Consider the following 8,688-nt stretch of genomic DNA (forward strand, 5'->3'; position numbering starts at 1 on the left):
CATCATCAATCAAAGAGGTGAAAGAGGAATGTGAAGACCAGCAATGATGATGAGGAAGAGGACAGCAAGTAGACTCCAAAAGGTTGTATTATTCATTATCAGATATTGCTGTGATTGAAAGTGATATAATACCCCTGCTTGTATGCATAGTATAGTTTTTCTGTAATTCAATAATTAAGATGCTTGATTATTCACAACACTACACTTTTCACACTTGTTTGCATTCAATACTTCAAAAATGCATCACATGAAAGTTCTTTGAAAAGAAGGATGATTTAGAGTTCACCCCACTGTCACTTGATCACTTCACTCACAGGATAGTACATGTAATTTTTCAAATCCATTCTGATTGAAAGAACCTTTGATGCATAATTCCTTGCTTGCTTGGGGACAAGCAAGCTTTAAGTTTGGTGTTGTGATGACAAGTCATCTTAGCCTAGTTTCACTAGCCTTTTTCTTTTGTTTTCAATTGAATTATGCACTTTCTTGAGCCACAAGCAAGCCAATTGGGTAGATTTTCATGTTTCCTTTAATTTAATCAACCATAGATGAATTAATGCAATTTCATGAGGATTTATGCTATAATTGCCACATATTATGAAAGAATGAAAAACTCATGATTTTGAGCATAGCTTTGATATGTTTGGTTGATTAATGATAGGTGAAGAAAGCTTGGAGAAAGGTTGAAGCAAGAAGGAATGGCTAGGAGCAAAAGAGAACAAAAAGTTTGAGCAAAAGTTTGCCTCAAACTTTAGCTCAAACTTTCGGATAAGTGAAAACATACCAGGGAACAAAAAGCTTGAGCAAAAGTTTGCCTCAACCTTTAGCTCAAACTTTTGGGAGAAAAGCTTGAGCCAACGTTTGCCTCAAACTTTTTGGCAAACGTTGGCATCACAAATCAACACCCTGGAGAGAAAAAGTTTACGCCAACATTTGCCTCAAACTTTTTGGCAAACGTTGGCGCCATCAGCAACACACCCTGGAGACAAAAAGTTTGCGCCAACGTTTGCCTCAAACTTTTTGGCAAACGTTGGCGCCATGAGTGTGCATAAGGGGGCCAATGTTTGAGCAAAAGTTTGACCCCAAACTTTAGCTCAAACGTTGGTAGCAGCAAGAATGGGGTTGCTGATGTAAAAAGTTTGAGTAAAAGTTTGCCTCAAACTTTTACTCAAACTTTTACCCAAGCTTTTATAATTCCCAACCCGGTTCACTTCGGTTCTCTCTCCAACTCCAAGAGCAATCAACCAAGGCCTCTATCAACCCAATTCCATCAAGAGCAAAGGCCCAATTCAAGGCTTGAATACCATTTGAAGAAAGTGTATAAATAGATGAAGATTTAAGTTTCTAAAGAGCTTTCTTTTCGGTTTTTGATTTAGTAGTTTTGTAGAGGGCTCACTTTTATATTTTGGCATTGTTGTTTTAATTCAAGAGAATTTAGGGAGGAGAATTGATCTCTCTTCCTCCTTGTTCTTGCTTGATTACTCTTTACTTTTCTTGCTTCGGATCTTGGATGGAGAATTGAAGAAATTCTGTTTCAATCTCACCTTGGGATCTTGTTTAATTTTACTGCACAATTCTACAATTCAAGCCATTTACATTTCTTGCACTTTAAGATTCTGCAATTTACATTTCTTGCGTTCTAAGTTTCGGCCATTTAATTTCTTGCTCTTTAAGATTCAGCACTTTGAATTTCAGTTCTCTTTAATTTCATGCAAATTGCCCATTCCCTTTACTTTCCATGCAATTTAAATTCTGCAAATCACAAATCTCTCAACCAAATCTTGATTCGCTTGACTAAATCAACCACTAAACTAAAATTGATCAATCCTTCAATCCCTGTGGGATCGACCTCACTCCCATGAGTTATTATTTCTTGATGCGACCCGGTGCACTTGCCGGTGAGTTTTGTGTCGGATCGTTTTCCGCACATCAATCAACATAAAAGAAATATGGAAACATAAAGTTGCATTGAAAGAAAAATAGAAACCCAACAAGAGTGTATGAACATAAAAGTGATTTGAAAAGGAAATTAACAACAAGAACTAGAAGAACAAAGGTGTAATATCAAGGAATTAACAAGGGAAAACTAAATCAAAACAAGAATTGAAAGTGGATCTAAGAAAATTAAACCTAAACTACCCTAAATTCTAGAGAGAAGGGAGAGCTTCTTTCTCTAGAATTCTAACCTAAAACATGATGAAAACTAAACTATGACTACTTGATTCATTCCCCCCTCAATCTTTGGGTTCAATAGCATCAGAAATGAGTTGGATTGGGCCTAAAATGAGTTACAAATTGCCACCAACGAGTTGCCCAAAATGGACCCACGCTAATCCATCGGCGCGTGCGCATCATGTGCACGTGCGCGCCCCTATACGTCAGGCAACTATGGCAAATTTTATATCATTTGGAAACCCTGGATGTTATCTTTCCAACGCAACAGAAACCGCCTCATTTGGACCTCTGTAGCTCAAGTTATGACCGATTGAGTGCGAAGAGGTCAGGCTTGACAACTTTACGGTTCCTTCATTTCTTCATGAGTTCTCCCACTTTGCATGCTTCTCTCCTCACTTCTTCCAACCAATACTTGCCTTATGAATATGAAAGAGGGTCAATGCATTCTTGACCAAGTTCTTTTCACCTCAGAAGCTGAGCAAGCTTAGAGTGGAAGTTTAGACCTTTAGATAGAAAGAGGGTGAATCCCTCTATGAAGTTTGGGAGAGTGATGAGTCCATATTTTCCGATATATTTTGGTTCGATTTGAGTAGATTTCATCACATAAACCCACATTTATTCACCCAAATAGCATACTTTTGTGTTCTCTCCCTAAATTGAGCCTAATTGTGAAAACATGCTATTTTGTGCATATTTTAATCACTTTTATCCCACTTTTATCCCATTCGATACCTTGATGGTTTTGATGAGTGATTCCAGGTGTAATAGGTTGGAATGGCTTGATGAGAGTGGAAGGAAAGCATGGAATTGGGAGAAAACATAAAGAAATCAAAGGAGAAGCACACATTGAAGTGTGCGTGCACACAACCTGCTGTGCGTACACACAAGAACCACAAAGCCAAGTGTGCGTACGCACAACCTCCTGTGTGTATGCACAAGAAGAAAATCAGCAACTGTGCGTACGCACACACATGTGCGTACGCACAGGTCCCAGCGCGTGACTCATTTCTTTTGTCATTTTCTCTTTTATGTCATTTTCCATTTTATGAACACTCTTGTTATTTTAATTTTAATTAATGCAAATTTATGTTTCATGTCATTTATTATTTTGTTTAATTGTTATTGTCATTTTCTTGCTTTTGGTAGTTAGCTTTTATTTTCTATGCAATTTAATATTATTTTATTTTCATGCACACCAAGTGTTTGATAAAATGCTTGGCTTAGTTTCTACTTAGTTTTTCTCCACTCTTGGCTTAAAATTGTTGGTTTTGGTGATCCTTGAGTCATTGATGTCCATTCTTGTTTGATACATTAGAGTAGTTAGTTGATTTAGTCTCCATTGACTATATGTGACCCATTAGTGTTGACATAGGACTTATGGATTGAAATCAACTATGCCTATTTAACTTATCTTCGATGTAAGGTTTACTAAGTAGGACTAACTCTTCATAATCATCATGTGTTTGTGGTCAATGACTAGGATAGGTAACCTTAGCTCTCAATTACTTGCCGAGAGGTTTTCTTGCATTTGAAGTTTACTTGTTTTGACTTTACTTGCTTTGACTTTTATTGCTTTGATGTTTGATTTCTTGCATGTTTATTTTTCACACTCTTGGTTGAGAAATTGGGTGTTTGGGTGGAATTGAGTTGTTGATGTCCATTCCGCATTGTGTGAGAATAGTTAATTGGTTTGATTTCCAGTGATGCTAGTCTTTCACTAAGTAATTAGTGAGTTGACCAGGACTTATGGATTTAGATCGATTACGCTCTTTTGACTAATTCTCAAGGAGGATTGACTAGATCGCATTGATTCCATACAATTGCCATGCTTGTGGTCCATAACTAGGATAGGAATCCTAAATTTTCCAATTCTCACCAAGAGCTCTTTTTGCCATTTAATTTCCATTTTCATTGCCTTCATTCGCTTTCCTTTAAATTCCTTGCATGCTTGTTTTATTCCTTGCTATTTATATTACTTGCCTCTCTTGCATTCCCAATCCCCATTTCCTCCATAGCCAATAATTATACACTTAATTACAACTCCTAGGGAAGATGAACTGGGATTTAAAACTCCCGGTTTATATTGTGTATTGATTGTGACATCCTTTGGATTAACATTTAATTTAGGAGTTAGTTGTTGATCTAGACTATACTTGCAACGATTGAATTCTATTTTGAGAAAATTATTGATCAACGATAAATTCCTCAACGTCAAATTTGGTGCTGTTGCCGGAGAGTTGCAATGGTGTATGTTTTTGGCTATTGTATATATGTTAATATGTAAATAGCTTACTCGATCTTTGGTTCTCTTTTGTTTTTGTTGATGGTTAGAATTGGGATCCCGGAGGATGTTGGACATTCTAGCATTGGTAGGGAAGCCAAGCACAAGCCACCACAGCAAGGGCTCTCCCAATTGTCTAACTTAAAGACATTAAATAAAAGTGCTTGGTAACATCTTTCTAACTCTACCTCTCTTTGAGCACTTGTTTGTCTAAATTTTGCTTCTTTTAGTTAGCTTAGTTTGGTAGATTTTTGTGTTGATCTTGTAGTTTTAGGGTAGAATAAGTTTTGGGGTTGAAAATGCTATTTTGGAAATCAAGTTAGTTGCCTTAGAGCACTAAAATTTTTTGGAAAAAACAGAGCGTGTGCGTGCGCACAGACCTGTGCGTACGCACACAACCCCAATTTTCGCGTCCTGTGCACGCGCACTTTTCTGTGTTCGCGCACACCAGCTTATGCACTTTCTGCTGGGAGCGTTAGCACGCCTTGTGCGTCCGCACCCTCTACCTATTGCCTCTTGTGCATGCGCACGGACCTGTGTGCGTCCGCACAGACGGCGATATAGCTGGTAGTTGTGACGCTTCAGGTAAAAAAAAAAAGTTTTATGTGCGTGTGCACACATTTGTGCACACACACAACCCTTAATTCCCTCTCTGTTCAGGGCGCTCGCATGCCTTGTGCGTCCGCTCACCCCCTCCTTTCCCTTCTATGCGTGCGCACACGCCTCTGTGCATGCGCACAGACCCTTATACCCCTTCTTTTCGCAGCGGCCGCACGCTATTGTGCGCGAACACAACCGCGTTTTTCACCCAGTGTGCGTACGCACACATTCCTGTGCGTAAGCACGCCCCTGTTTTCTCACTTTTATGCTTCTTTTCTTCTCTCCTCTCTACTTCTTCTCTTCTTCGTTCTTCCACCCCTCTCTTTTCTTACTTTTTCCTTCTTTTTGACTTATTTTACCTTGTTTTATTTGTATTTCACTTTTATTTTGGTAATTATATTAGTTTTAGTTTAGTTATTTGACAATTAAATAAATTGCAAGTGTTTGCTTGATGATTATTGGGTTATTTCTTGATTAATCTTGGTTAAAGCTTTGATGAATATGTGTGCTGAGCATTATGGCTTTATTTGATTGCCTAATTGAATTGAGAGTTTGATTCATATGTTGTCGTGACCATATGTATTAAACCATATCCTTGTTTGGCAACTTAATTATGAATTGTGCACTTTTACCTTAGTGAATTGAGTTGAACTACGCATTCATCATGGCTTTTGAGTGAATACAATCACATAACAAGGTATTTGCTCCTTGTTAATGCTTTGCATTTTTTGAGTCGACTTGACTTGATTCTTATCAAGACTTGTCACTTTTTGTAACAAACACCTTATACATGTGATTATTTCATTATTTCTAAGGATGAATAAGTAGTCACTTTTCATAATTAAATTGGTTATTGTTAATTGTGCTATTTTACATTAATTTTATGCTCTCACTTGCACAATTTCAATATCTAATATCTTTAAAACTCAATTCACTCTAGTCGTGGTCACCTAGGTTTGCTTGTGCCTTGAGTTTTGCTTATTCTTTACTTGCAACCTAGGCCACTTGATTGAGGAACATGCTATTTCTGTTGAATATGTGGTTACCTTTTTAACTGATCAATGTGTTGTGTTCTAAACCGTGCACACTTAGGATACACACATTGTCTTCATTATACCACAACAACTTACTTTTCCTCAATTCTTGTTTATTTGTTTTCTACAGCAACCCAGAGCCCCGGTACCCACCATTAGAAGGTGGAGCCTCTTAGAGCATCTCTTCACCCCCAGATTGAATGCATGCACAGAGGACCGTGCATCGTTTAAGTGTGGGGGAGGATCCGCAATTTTGGGGCGTAACTTCTTTTTCTGAACACTTCGCATTATTTTCTAGTTTTTAGTAGTTGTATTTTTGTGAATTTTTGCTAGTATTTATTCGTATTATGCTTTGTTTAGTTTGGTTGTATATATCTAAGTTTGCTTATAGTTTTATGATAGTTATATTTGCATGTTGCTTGGTCGAATAAATAAGTTTGGTAAAACAACAAAGGATTTTCAGCAAATCTCTTTGTGGGCATTCCATTGATTAGATTTGAAAACATGTTTTTAAACTTGCTTGAAATGTTTTTATGGAACATAGAAAAGAGCTTGAACAAATACCAAGTGAGATTTGAGCTTTGATTGTGTGGTTGCGCATTTTCAACCACATAAATTTTGTTCTTATGTGTTATAAACTCCTTTTACGATTGTAATCTTAGATTTGCTTTAGTCTATATGTCCTGTATTTGTTGTTTTGAATTGCATTTAGTATGATTGAGGCCATTTTCTTGAATTAAACTCACAAACCTATATGGCCAACCCTTACATCTACATTTGTAAACCACTTTTTGGGCCTTTAATTCCCTTTTGTTCTAATTTTAAGCACATCATTCACCCTAAGTAAAAAAAACAAAACCATTTATGACCATGAATTGTATCTTTGATTAGCTTGGGTTTGAGTGTGTGTGCTAATCAAGTGTGTGGGGAATTTATGGGAAGACATTGGTAGTTAGTTTACTTTGGGTGTTCATTGAGAAAATTTGGAAAAATGGGTAAATACTCATGCATCCATTACTTGAAATATATGCATCTCTTCTTGTTGAAAAAAAAAGAAAGAAGAAAAAAAAGAAAGGATAACAAGAATATAAATAAGAGATGCATATGTGGTTGAATCGAAAATATGTGGTTGTTTTGTTATGTATATAGGATGATATAGGATTAGGTAGGATACTTGAGCTAATTAAAGACCCAATCTATTAGCCCACTTAACCATATTAATCCTACCCTTACCTAAGCCCCATTACAACTCACAAAAGTCCTCATGATATTTACATTCATTCCTCAAATATTAGTTGATTGTTAGACGACTTTGAAGAATGAATCTCTCGCGCGATCTAGAATTTTCACAATAAATTCACGTTGTAAATATAGCTTCTACACCGACAAGAATTCCTTTCTTACAAAGTTTGGTTGTCACAAGTAACAAAATCCAATAAAATTTATAACCGAAGTATTTAAACCTCGGGTCGTCTTCTCAAGGAATTGCAGGGAAGTATGATTTATTATTGGTTATGGAAAAAGATATGTTTTTGGGGTTTTTTAATGTATAAGATACAAAGCAAGAATAGTAAATGGAAAAAGGAATAAACTAATAAGTAGAAAAGCTCTTGGCAAGGTATGAGAACTGGAAGTCCTATCCTAGTTATCCTTATCAATTGTGATGAGAATTAGATTTTGCTCCCACTCTAACTACGAAGGTAAGTCAGGTGGATAAATCAATATGAATCCTCAAGTCCTAGTCTTTCCATTGGAAAGACTAGAGTTAGTGGAATCCAAATTAATCAGCAAAGAATTCTAATTTTCAGTCAACACCTCGAGTTTGATAACTCAAGCGTCACCAATCACTTAACCAAAGCCAAAAGGAAAAATTCTAAATTATTTATATCATAAATAAAAGAAACAAATCATAGATCTGAAAATACCTCAAATTATATTAAATAGAATATTCAAATCTAACATGGAAAAGTTGATAAATTAAATTGGAAAAATAAATAAAAGGAACATTGAACCTGAAACTCAAAAGAAATTGTAAGTTGAAATAATAAGAAATCCTAATTCCTTTAAGAGGAATCCTAATCCTAAATCCTAAGAGAGAGGAGAGAGCCTCTCTCTCTCTAAAACTGCATCTAAATTATGAAAAGTGAAATATCCATTGTCTCCCTTCATTCCTCCACTTTGCAGCCTTTAATCTGCGTTTTCTGAGCTTGAAACTAGGCCGGAAATAGCCCAGAAATTGCTGATTGCGAAATCTGCCACGTTGATTTTTGTCACTGCGATGCGTCCGCGTGGAGCACGCATTCGCGTCATCTATATGTACGGACACTATGGGAAATTATATATCAAATCGAAGCCCCAGACGTTAGCTTTCCAACGCAACTGGAACTGCATCATTTGGACCTCTGTAGCTCAAGTTATGTTCGTTTTAGTGCGAGAGGGTCAGGCTGACAACTTTGCAGTTCCTTCAACTTCTTGTATTCCTTCCACTTTTGCATGCTTCCTTTCCATCCTCTAAGTCATTCCTACCCTGTAATCTCTGAAAACACTTAACACACATATCAAGGCATCGAATGGTAATAAGAGAAGATTAAACATATC

This window comes from Arachis ipaensis, chromosome B04, assembly GCF_000816755.2.
Source record: "Arachis ipaensis cultivar K30076 chromosome B04, Araip1.1, whole genome shotgun sequence".
NCBI classification, from domain to species: Eukaryota; Viridiplantae; Streptophyta; class Magnoliopsida; order Fabales; family Fabaceae; genus Arachis; species Arachis ipaensis.